Below are 12,772 nucleotides of genomic sequence, written 5' to 3' on the forward strand. Positions count from 1 at the left end.
TCCAGCGCCCCCCGCGACCCTTGTGAGGATAAAGCGTTTCGGAAAATGAATGAATCTATGTTTTTGTTTGCCTCTTCCACTAACACTTCCAATTTCATCCCTTCAGCCTTCATTTTGCTCTTACGGTGCTCCCCAAATTGGTCCATGGTAAAACCTATCAAAGCTGAAAAAGCGCAAAACAGTCTTTTAAATACAGCAGTCTCCATCACTTTCATAGTTGTTGCCTACAGCACACATTCTGTTGGAGTGAGTGAAGATGCAATTCAGATTCTGTTGTTTGAGATTTTAGCAAAAGAAAACAATCTCAGTCGATCATGCGTATGCAACACACCCATCGACAAAACCTGCAAGAGTAAACATGCAATTCCCCCCTCCTGATTTGGGATCTGATTAAATCAGGCTCAAGGTCAAATAATTGGAAGACATACAGTATGTCTCGGTCCATGTGCTCTGCGGCTGACTGGTGACCAGTTCAGGGTGCAGTCCGCCTTTCACCCAAAGTGACCTGGGATCGGCTCCAGCACCCCCCTCGACACCGTTCAGGATGAGCGGTGTTGAAAATGGATGGATGGATGATGTCACGGTCCACAAACACCAATAACAGCATTTCTATTTGTAAGAAAGAGCATCCTAACAAACCCAGACCTCCTAGTGTAAATGCAAACTGAGGGGATAATGGTCCATTTAGAGGAAAGGTCCGGTTTTGGGAGAGTAACGACTACCATAGCAGTTTGCCACCTGTGGATTCATAGATGCAAACCACTGGACTGTGGCCACTTTTGTGGGCTGGGGAATCAAAAGTGGGTCTATAAAGACACTACCTAGCAAGTCTGAAAAATCAGGAAAGGTCTAATGGTGAGAGTGAATGTTTGAAGCAAAGGTATTATTCTAATAAAAGATTTAAAACATTGGAATAACAGTAATGTAACCATATAAGTTGGATACAAAAAGCAATGAGAAGTATACTCTAAGTATCAATATGGGATGTCCACAGGTCACAAAGCATGTGCTCCCTGAAATCAAGATACTTCAAAATCACTTGACTCCATTGGTTTTGAAAGCACAAGTAAACAATGTGACTTGCTAACCGGATCAAATCCGTGCAGCCATTTGACCCTTGACCTCACTGACAGACTGCATAGGAAGCAATGTGGGCTGAGCCGGGCAGTGCCTAGATTTAGAAAATATCCATGTTAGCGAAGTCATAAATTTCAGGGGAAATGAAAGAGAAGACAACTTCCGTTCATAGAGAGGACCTCGACCTGCAGAATAAGACTCGGCAGGCTCTCACGTAAAATTCATATTTAAGCGGGGGATCTTATATTTAGGCTCTGCAAAAGAGCGGTGGCTAAAAGACAAGGCATGTTTCAAAAAATTATTTTTGCATTACCCAAACACACAGCCGCTTCTGGTTTGGAGCTGACAAACAAAAGGGAAGTATCAATGGGGGCCATGTAAATCAAGCCGGTTGGGGGTGGATAAAGTCTTGACCTGGGGCCAAAGAAACCATTCTTTAACATTACCCAGAGTCCCCATAAACGGGATTGAGACCTGGCAGCCCTCTCCTCGACTTTCATGCAAAACATGTGGCCTGAGGACAGGAGAGTGTACAGATGGATTGACAAGGATCATGGCAGAAGCTCAACGTGGAGAGTTCCTTGACTTACTTACCTTTGCTTACTCCACTAATGTAAAGTACTGTCTTTTCATTTCCCGGATGAAATCCCCGAGCACTCACCATGGAAGAGTGAATGGACTACTGGTGTGATCCTTAGAGGAGTTTGACGAGAGAAAAAACAGACAGTAATGGCAGATGCATGAGGGAGCCTGGAGAATCTTTTCGCTCAGAGAGAGAGAAAACTGGCCGGAAACTTGAAGGCACGGGGAATTTTATAGCATATCATGAATATAGTAGAGGAACAAAAAAATGTGGATAGAGGGAGGTGAATACAGGTGGGACGAAAAAGAAAACAGTGATTTATGTGTTTTGTATCTTCACCCCCCCCCCCCCCCCCCCAAAAAGATGAAAACAAATCCATGTAGCTTTTTCTTGTCTTTGCTGGCCGTATGACTGCAGCACCGTCCCCTTCAGAGGTGAATGCTCTCACAAATGCCCACGTGCTAGCCTTAGCAACTCCCACTGTTTTGACTTGGCCCCAGGCCTCATGCTCCAGCCAGACACTGGGCATTGGAAATTTAAGTCAGGCAGAGGAGAAATTAGGCGAGGAGGCAAGGAAATGGGATGTTGACTTGAACTGGCCCTGGGGGCAGCTGAGAAAGTGTCCCTGTGCAGCTTCGCTAGATGCCTGACAGGTTGATGGAGTGAGTAGAGGCTACCCTGCGGCCCAAGCTGCCGTCTACAGCTCAGATGTAGCCCAGCGAGAAACATATGGAGCCTCCGGGCATCGCTGTGTACTGCCACCACCACCATCGCTCTCTTTCTCACTCTCTGTGCTGCTTCAACTGGGCTTGTCTGTCTCACTGATTCTGCGACGTGAGATCATAACTAACCACATTTTCACCAACCGCTACACTTTAGTTAAGCTCATGAACATTTTGAACGATAGTATATACACTGTTATGGTTTGCACGTCCACCACCGGGTGAGTATAGGTAGGGTGTCGTTGTTGCAAGCTATAGAAGTAGTCTAGCATCAAAGCCAAACAAATGTTTGATCTGCCAATAAATTTATTAAAGATGAGGGTGACACAGAACGGTTTTTAAATCATAAAGAAAAATAGGGTTTTGAAACTGCGGTGGTCAACATTAACACCGCGACGTGTTTGCTGTAAAACAATTTTTGTAAGATATTCCTACAAATGGGCCGCCACCATAGAAAGGAGAGAAAGCATTTGATTAAAAAAAAATTAATCTACAGGAACTCATCCATAGTTGAGTCGATGAATAGATACGAATAGATTAAAAAAAGAGCTTAGCTTTCAAAGGAAGTGTATTAATTCATATGGCGCACAATATGCACTTTGTAACATTTTTGTTCTTGTCCGTATCATTTCTGTTGTCGCATGGAAATGATTATTCTATGTCCAAAAAATGTTTTTGTTACCGTACTCCGCAGTTGGTGACGGTCTAATTACTATACTTTTTTTTTTTGCACCCTTTAGGTCAGTGAAAACAGACAAAAAAACACATTGGGATGAAATGAGCCTGACTCTACTTATTGATAGCTTAGATCCAGCACATGGGAGGAAAGCAAGAGGAGAGGGATGTGTTGGGAGGCAAAAGTAGGGGGAGTCAGGCGGTTGGCAGGCCACAGTCATAATGAAAAGAATCTGGCGGCGGCCCACTGTGTGCTGGTCATGAGAAGCATGTGCTGCCGGGGGGCTCTACTGCTAATTTAAGGGGGCAGCCAAGCATTTCACGCTAGGCTTGTCATCAGGCCAGAGGGGGCCTCATACTGGGTGACAGCAATTGTGAGGGTGGGTAGGTAGTTTGGGGAGCCGGTTTGAGGAAACGAAGCAGAATGGTTCACTTACCAGCAAACCTTCCCTTATACCTCCTGCTTGCACTCACCAATGATCAAACATCGTCGCGGCGATGGGACAGAATTACAAATGAGTAACCTGTGGCTATAGATGGAAGTGGACTCCTCTTGCCTTTCTCTTCAGTTCTCTCCTAAGATTGCTCTCTGTGCTCAAGGGAAGATTTAAACAGCACAATGTCACTCCAAGTCTTCCCTTGATTTCTTTTGAGCAGTTTATATGTACGCGCACGCACGCACGCACGCGCACGCACGCGCACACACACACACACACACACACACACACACACACACACACACACACACACACACACACACACACACACACACACACACACACACACACAAACATTTCGAGGGTTCAGTTTCTACTCACTGACAGTGAAAGTGTGAATGGTTATTGATTTATGATTGAGAGGGTGCCTTTTGCCAGTCAGCTGGGGATAGGCAACACCTTCTTTTGACCCGGAATCGGATAAGGTGTATTGACAATGGACGGAGGAGTGTGATAAAAGAAATAAAAATGTGAGACTTCTAAACTATTTGAACCACAATGCTCTAAATAAAAATGGGTTCATTATTTGGGTTTATTCGCAAAGAAATACAGTATGTAAACTCTAAAGTGATGCCATGAATGTTAAAGCGAAATGTGGTTTCAAAAAGGTCAACACAATGTTAGTAAATATGTGTCATCGCAATTGCATTGTTGATGCAGCTGCACATAATGCATTGGTTCAAAACTGTCCCAAACATGAAATTAATATATTCAATCATAAAAGTTCATAGCATCATTGCTGGTGTTTCTAGAAGCGCAATTTTGTCAATACGTCTCTGGCAGCGGCATTGAAAACTCCTTCAAACAGCCATTTGACCAACACCATTCAAAATCAAATGCTACTTACATTTTATTAGTGATTAAAAAGGTGGAAACGTTCATGGAAATATTGTCTAAAAGCTACTTTGTGAGGAAAAAAAAACGGAAGAAAAAAAGTTCCTGTCGACAATTAACGGGGAAACTTGGAGATGCACCTCAGATACGGCAAAGATTGAGATAAGGAGGTTGAGAAATGAAGGGAGTGTTAAAAGGTGAATGGTCGATGGAAGATGAGGGGAAGATTAACACGCCGCGTGAGGAGTTTGTTGCCTCTGGAACAAGCCTCCACATGACAAAAACTGGAAATGATATGAAGCAGAGCAAGGAAGACAGAGAGCTCTGCAGAGTGAAGGAGGAGCGAGGCAGTCACATTGCACATCTCCAGGCTGTGAATAATTTAGAGGAGCACTGGGGAGACGAGATGAAGATGAACACAAAACACTGGCAGCGTTTGACCTGGAGCTGGAGCTACATCAGTGCACATCACACAGTGGAAAGCTTTCTCCGTCTTCCTCCCTCAGTGTGTATCCCTTTTCTTGGAGTTGCTCTTCATCTGTCTTCCTTTGTGGCAGCAAAGGAAACGGCTGTATGCTATTCTAGTTTTGCCTCACATTCAATGAAACTCAACAGGATGGTTGACAACTCTTTCCTCAAGGTTCTCCTTTTCCCTGCTCTGGACATGGCAAAACGGTTTGAAGAACTTTTGCACAAAACAAATTCAGTACATGCACGGACAGAAAGCTGGAAGCCATATTTTGGGAAAGATTTCACTCTCAATTGTCCCTAGGTGTGAGTGTGAGGGCGGATGGCTGTTCGTCTCGATGTGCCGTGCGATTGGCTGGCAACCGGTTCAGGGTGTCCCCGGCCTACTGCCGAAGACAGCTGGGATAGGCCCCCAACCCTTGTGAGGATAAACTGATCGGAAAATGGATGGATCGATATATATATATATATGATGCTTCCTCGTCTACCCGAGGAAGCATCACTTCCACGTGTAAGGAAGGCGAGAGGAGTCAAATGGTGCATTCAAGTGCGCTCAGTTTGTTCGAGAACCGAAATTTGCTCGTCATCCAAAGCATAAAAAACGTGAAATTATATATATATACTGTATATACATGTATAGAGAGAGAGAGAGAGAGAGGAGTTGGAGAGAGACTGGAAGGTATATATACTGTATATATATATATATATATATATATATACGGACACCACCCGATGGGTGAGATGAGGATTTCTCTCTCGGTCTCTCTCTCTCTCCATACAGTATATATATATATATTTTTTTTCCCTGCAAAATGGGCACAAAAACTACAAAATGATGACTCATGCATGTGGTGGTGCCTATGCCAGGCAGTAATAGTTGCTCTGCTATTCGAAACGGAGGAGGTTCAACAGGGCGACTGGTGTACATGTGTGTCAGTAATGCAAGTACTATGGACGACTACTACGACAACGACACTGAATTAGTGTGGTTGGAGTGAAAATTGATCAATACTCATCAGGGAGGGCCTATTTACAATGTAAAACGAATTTTCGCACTGGAAATGAGATGAGTTTTAAGGTCTCCATATTTCGAAACAGATACTGTAAGTGTATCATTTTGTCAGAAACATGGGAAGAGCACAGTCACGTTCAAAGTGGAGCTGCCGACTAAAGAAAATGTGTAACGAGGTAAAGAGGCTGCCCTTCCCCCACCCCTCCACACCCCTTCTTCACTCCACCATCTTCTCACTCCTTTTGCCGCCGTCTCATGCTCACTCTATGTGGCTCATATTATTGGGATGTCCCTTGTTTGTAAATGTGCCAGGTTTTGTGCACCACTGCGGGCTGTCTATTATAGGCAGGCCTTTGGGGGCAGCGTTTCCATATGGCGCCACATATGGCGCTCAGCAGCATCAATTAATGTTGTTATAATAGTGATGGTTTTTTTTTTTATGAGCAATGCTTTCACTGCGTTTCTGTCTTCTCTACTTCTCACCGTTTCTTCTTCCAGCCACTGCAATTCTCCAATCCGCCTTTCTTTTACAACATCACGGAAGGAAGGTTAACACTATTTGCCAAAGTGTTGTTTTTCTCCAGCTGAGTTCTATTTAAAAAAATAAAAATAAATAATGTGTCAGAGGCACCAGATTTCGAAAGACTTAAACCGGTAATATTCTCCACTTTCTTACAGCACGTTATGTGGTTTAGGTCAGCACAGGGCCCATTAGTGTAAACATTTGGTGTGCATTTATGCACAAACAGTCTGTCGGTGCTATAAGATTCAGAATCAGTGAGGTTTTTTTTTTTTTTTTAACCCTCAGTGCCTTTGGTGGAGGATCTGACAGGAAACTTAGTAAAAGGCTCAGCTTAAAAAGCTCACAGCCACACCAGACTTGTCAGCGACACCACAATTAGAGACAGATCACTGGCAGTTAGCGGCGAGAAACTGTGAGCAACTCTTTCGTTTGAGGAACACACTCAAAGCAAGGTTTTAAAACGATTTCAGATTTCTAATCACTCTCAGGATAAAAGGTCTTGCTGTGTACGTTTGTCTCAGCGCAGGGAGCTTCCCGTGCCATTTCTCTGCCTCTGATTTTGAGTTTTTCTTTCTTTTTCTTTTTTTGTTCGTTCCTTTTCCAGCAGGCAAGCAAGCTGGCAGGCAGCACTGTTTGAAGGTGCAGTCAGAAGTGAGTGTGGGCCTGATGCTTTGTAGTAATATTTCCAGCAGCACAATCTCATTACTCTTTGACGTGGGAGATGCATGCAGGGGCGGATTGTCATTTCATGCTGTCAAAAGTTCCGTGAGGGAAACCGGCGATGGGAATAGAACTTCAATGACCTGTGTGAATCTGGCTCACTGAGACTGAATATATTAAGTCAACTAACACACATTCAATGCAATGGGCCTGATGCTTGAGAATGCTTGTAAGCCTAACGTTCAATCCCCCAAGAATGAGGAATTTCTCACGTCTGTTAACTCAGACAGCAGATCTATTTCACAGGCTCCTAAACTTGTCTGTGTGGCTCTGGGCCTAATTAACAAAGATCGGATCACGTCAAACATGTGCAAGTTACGAGTAGTCTCAAGTCATAACTTTCAAGTCTGAAGCAAGTCCCAAGTGATATATTGTCTTGGTCAAGTCATGTCACAGGATACCGAAAGTCAAGTCAAGACCCAAACAATGTCATTTTATTATCACAGTCTTACCTGTATTATTGAGTCTTGTTAAAGGGAGACGAGCCACAAACGTCAAATAATTACATTGGACATCATTGACCAATTCATCTGACCTGTATGCATGTATAACACCTCTCATCACTTCATTACACAACTTCATTAATCATTAAGTTTAATATCCGCATGTCAATCAAATTTGATTTATGCTCCGAACAACTTCCGCTTGTTTTTTCTTCTTCCCCCAAAACGGACAGCAAAACAACAAGATGTATCTGTTGGCAGAATATCAAAATACGTAATTTCTTTTGTCTGTTGGCTTCTTGGTCTAATATGCCTCAAACATATGTCGAAGCAGTAACCTCTGTGAATGCAAAAGAGTGGGCTGACGCTAAGCTTGAAGAAATGCAGTCACGAAGAGACAATGTAACATTTACCTTAACCACTTTACCTGAGTCTATGTAATGAAATGCTATGCTATGCTGCATGAGGTTTCAGTCAAAAGAGGGGTGCTAACTATGATGAGAAATGTTCTCCTCAAGCCAGCATGACCATGATCAAGGTATTGGCACAGAAAGTGGCACAGAATGTTGGCCAATCAAGTGAGAGATTTACATTGAACAGCTTGAGTGTTATGAAGTTCAATGTAAAGGTGACAAACTAGGGTGTAAACTGGGGAAATCCATGTATCGTCTACAACAGTCGGGACGCAACTGAAACCAATGATTTGGATTAAATACAATTTGTACAAAACTGATCATTGTGTTGATAAATAAAGTTACCGACAAAGAACAAGAACACATATTCATATGGGTAGATAAACTGATTATTGCTGACAATGACGATGTTGTATTGACCGTTAAAGAAATGCTCAATTCCAAGCTTTTGATGAAAGAAAGACCTGGGTCAACATTGGAAACAGTTTCTAGTTACAGACGTTGATCAAACCGGTGAGTTTATGCAAATACATGCAATTACATTACAAATATGTGTATAAAATACAATTTTGATGCGGTGTACTGTAAGACAAGAGTTACCCATTGTGAACAAAAACTCGAATACAGTGTTGATGGTCAAGAAATGAATGATGTAAGGAGAGTGTGTTCGTAGCTTGGTTTACAGTATCCGGCAACATGTACAAGGCCAGATCTGAGCTTTGTTGGGAGCAAATTGTTTCAGTAATTTACCAAACTCACGATTGAACAATCGTAAAATCAGTGCTTGGGAATTTGAAAGGAACTCAAAGCAAATAACTTTATTGCTTCAGAAGATACAAAGACGAGAACCTAATCCATGCTGAAGAGTGACGCAAATTGGGCTGCTCATATTGGTGACCGTAAAAGTACAACAGGTTATTATATCAGTTTAAACAAGCAAAGGCCATTCGTCTCATGGAAAACCAAAAGAAAGCCTACAGTTACTATCAACCCGTAAAGCTGAGTAAATGGCTTTGGCTGTGACCATGCAAGAGATCATCTACTTCAAATAGCGACTCTATTTTTTCATTATGAACAGATCTAATGTGTTGTCTATGAGGACAACCGGAACACGATAGCCATGGCTAAAAACTCTGCACATAAGACAGCGCTTCAAACATGTGTACATTAATTGCTATTTTTATGAGGTCTTTGCTGAGCGGTGACCGAATCCACATGGTGTCCTGTCCAACCAATGAAATGGTTGCAGATGCTTTAACAAAGCCTGCAACCAACATGACATCAAAGACATTATGACCTTATCTTTGTTTACACAATATGAACTTTTTAAAAAATGCGAGGAAACGGGGGTGTTGATTGCTGTGATCTCATTTTGATATTTGTTTATATTTGTTTGTCCCCCTGTTGATTGTTTGCTGTCATGGCAACCTGGTAGCCTCTGTGACGTGGCCTCCACTGTCACATAACCTAATGAATGAATGACTCACACGTGTAAAATAAATATGCTGTACCCGTTGACGCAGGTGTTCTCGCAAAGAGCAGAAACGTGTGTTGTCATGTTAAACGCTGTGCAAAAGTAGACTCTGCCAACAATTATTTATCTGAAGGCATCACAAACTGCAGTAACAACTCTCGTGTCTTGTTTGCCACAGTAAAAAGAATAAGACCTGCATTTTTACTGTCCTTAGAACTAAATTCGACATCTATGTGCAATGAGTTTGCAATTTTTTTTTAAAGACAAAGTGTCCGGCAATCGAAATGCAATAATTTCTATAAGACAAAAAAACTACTCTGTAGCCAGTGAGACATATTGAGCTGCCACATTTCACACCTGTCACTGGCAATAAATAAATAAATAAAGAAAGAAAGAAAGAAAGAAAGAAAGATCATCTGCTGTCTGAGTCCATCCATCTGCTGCCTTGATGAGTTACCCACTAAGTTTCTACAGTCCATGCTGACCAGTTTCCTACCACAAATGACTAAGCTCATCAATATGTCTGAAACATTTCCAAAGGTCTTAAAAGTTGCTCTCAATGACCATCTTTGAAAGCAGAAGCCACAGGACTGAACAACTACCGGCCCACATCAAACGTGCCATTCTTACGCAAAGTCCAATAAAAGTTGTTCAGCAACATCTTCCTGACTTTCTCCTGTCTAATCAGGCTTTGGGTTTCGTCACAGCACTGAAACAGCTCTGATCCATGTGACAAATGATATCCATCTAAACACAGATAAAGGCAAAGCCACAGTCTTACTTCTGATGGACCTGAGTGCTGCCTTTGGCACAGTCGACCATGTGATCTCATTGTCAAGGCTGAACACTGGGTGGAAATTTCTGGTACTAATTTAAACTGGTTCAAGCCCCATCTTGAGGACAGGAAGCTCACTCCCTAGGTCTGAGTGTGAGCGTGGATGGTTGTTCGTCTCTGTGTGCCCTGTGATTGGCTGGCAACCGGTTCAGGGTGTCCCTCGCCTACTGCCTGAAGACGGCTGGGATACGCTCCAGCACCCTCCGCGACCGATGCGGGGATAAAGCGGATCGGAAAATGGATGGATGGATAAGTCGCACGTTATTAAAACAGCGACCTGAGTCATCTCTGTGAACAAATCTTCACACAGAACTACATGAATACAGGTAGCTTACTCAGCCATGCCTTCAGAAAACTCACGAGGAAAAAAAAAAAATCATTTGCATGGGATAACTGGTCGTCCCTACCCCCCCTCCCCCAACATGGAAAAAACAACAACATGGGGTGTCTTTCGAGCTGGATTTCACATTGAATTCTTTCAATGCACTAAAAGCTGTACCCTGTTAAAGAAACTGCCAGGCGCTGATTGAGGACCCTGGTTACCATGCAAACCCGAGCCTGTTGCTGGGGTGACTATCCCGAAGTGCTTCCTGGGTAATTTTCAAGGTCACTGGTTTGTGCGCGCCTATGTGGTGCAGATGGGTCCACCCTCATTTAAAGCCCAGCAGGCGCTCTTTCATTATGCCCGGTGAATGGCCTCATTCATCCACTTCACCTCGATTGGTCACACTGAGTCTCTTTAGAGGGCCCAGGACAAACTTTTCTCTCATTCTACCTCCTGATCTTCTACGCACCACCCACCTCAGTCATGATTAATTTTAGTTCTCGAGCATGCGGTGCTTGAAGATTTTGCCATCGACTTTTGGCAGCAAACTGTTCTAAATTGATTAATATATAACACAATTTTACAGGGAAAAAAACTGGAAATGTTTTGTTTTGGAGATGAAACATTTGCTCTTCAGTGGGTTTGGCAGCAATAGCTGGATTCATTTCTTGGACGTTCTTAGTTAATTAATACATTTTCATCTTTGGAAAACACTGTTGAAAATCAAATGCTTCCAACTTTATGGGAACATTTTGTTGAAAGTTGGTTGAGAAAAAAACTGCCCTGACCTCGACCCCATCAAACACCTCTTGGATGGAGAGGAAGGTACTTCAATTTCTACGTATAATGTACAGATCAATTTGTTCTATGCATCGAACACATCCCTGAAGAGCCGCAGGTAGCAAACTTGCAATGCTTCAGGACTCAAATTACAGTTTGCTGTAGGGAATTTGACAGCAACAAATATTCTGTTTGGGGGTGGGGGGCACTGAGAACCCACATCTTATGGAGAGAACCTGCAAGCACCAATTAGAACATTTTTAAGTTGGATGTTCAGCTGTATTTGAGCAAGACATGCAGGATGACATGAAGGATCTTGCATTGAAACATCAAAATGATAGAGTGGGATAGAAGTCCTCCATCAAACATGTTCATTTATTTCTTAAATGTATTATACATAAGAAGTTATTGAGATATTACTGGTAGGGGTCCAACATTATTATTAATGAAGGTTTCTCGGGGTCACTGATGGAGTTTTTCATTCTCCTGATATTGTTGGGACCACGTTTCAGCATTATGGATAGGTGCCTCCATACTCGGTTAGAATAGTTAGGATTTTTCATTTCGGTTAAGGATGGGTAGCATTCACACTCGTACCAATTCGGTTTCGATTCTCTGTACGTGGGAATCCATACCGTTACTCAACAGTACCAATTGTTTTTGAACAATAATTTTTCTATGTATAGAAGTTGACAAATGGGCCAGAGAGAATGACGTAAAATTAAGGAATAACAATTTACAATTAATGAAGTATATACAATACATTAATATTCCAAAATACAAAGTGTGAAGCAAAGTTCTTTGCTATAAATACCACAAGGCATCAAGGAACATAGTTAAACAGTAATACAAGGAACAAAGATAAATTATTAGCGTTATCTCCGTTCCTTGTGCAGTTGATTTTCAAGAACTCAAAGGCCGTCGCATACCGTGCCATGAGTTTGAACCCATATTGGGCTGAAACAGAACAAAACAATGACAGTTGGAAGAGGACGTGAATAAGAAGAATTGGGATCAAATTCAACATTTCATGTACACAACACGGTACGTGATGCTTGCTAAATTTTGGCCAACAATGTTCACTATTTCACCCATATGAAATTTCCTCCCCGCTCTCGATGTAGTTTTTCTTCAAAATATTCTGTTTGTGTCCCTGGCTTCCTCCAAAGTCATCATGGAAATATTCCATTTGAGCTGAGCATCATTCTCCACCCCCTAATGTCCTATAACTGCAGCACTTAGCAAAGCCTGTGGGTCCACTATATTTTCCTTGCCTTTAAGTGAGTCCCAAGTTTGAGATGGTGCAAAGTGACTAATTGTCCTGAGTTGTTTGTATGCCAGGCATGAGACCCACTTTAACTGGTGACAGGGCCCACAGATTTTTTTTTCTT

General features: G+C 42.4%; 1 protein-coding gene across 6 annotated transcripts in view; it reads right to left on the bottom strand.

Annotated features, from left to right (window-relative positions):
* fbrsl1 (fibrosin-like 1) overlaps positions 1-12,772 on the bottom strand; it is a 293,286-nt gene that overhangs the window by 106,485 nt on the left and 174,029 nt on the right. The window lies entirely within an intron of this gene.

The sequence above is a fragment of the Hippocampus guttulatus genome, chromosome 5 (assembly GCF_054856545.1).
Source record: "Hippocampus guttulatus isolate MCC_2025c chromosome 5, RoL_Hgut_1.0, whole genome shotgun sequence".
In the NCBI taxonomy this organism is placed as follows: Eukaryota; Metazoa; Chordata; class Actinopteri; order Syngnathiformes; family Syngnathidae; genus Hippocampus; species Hippocampus guttulatus.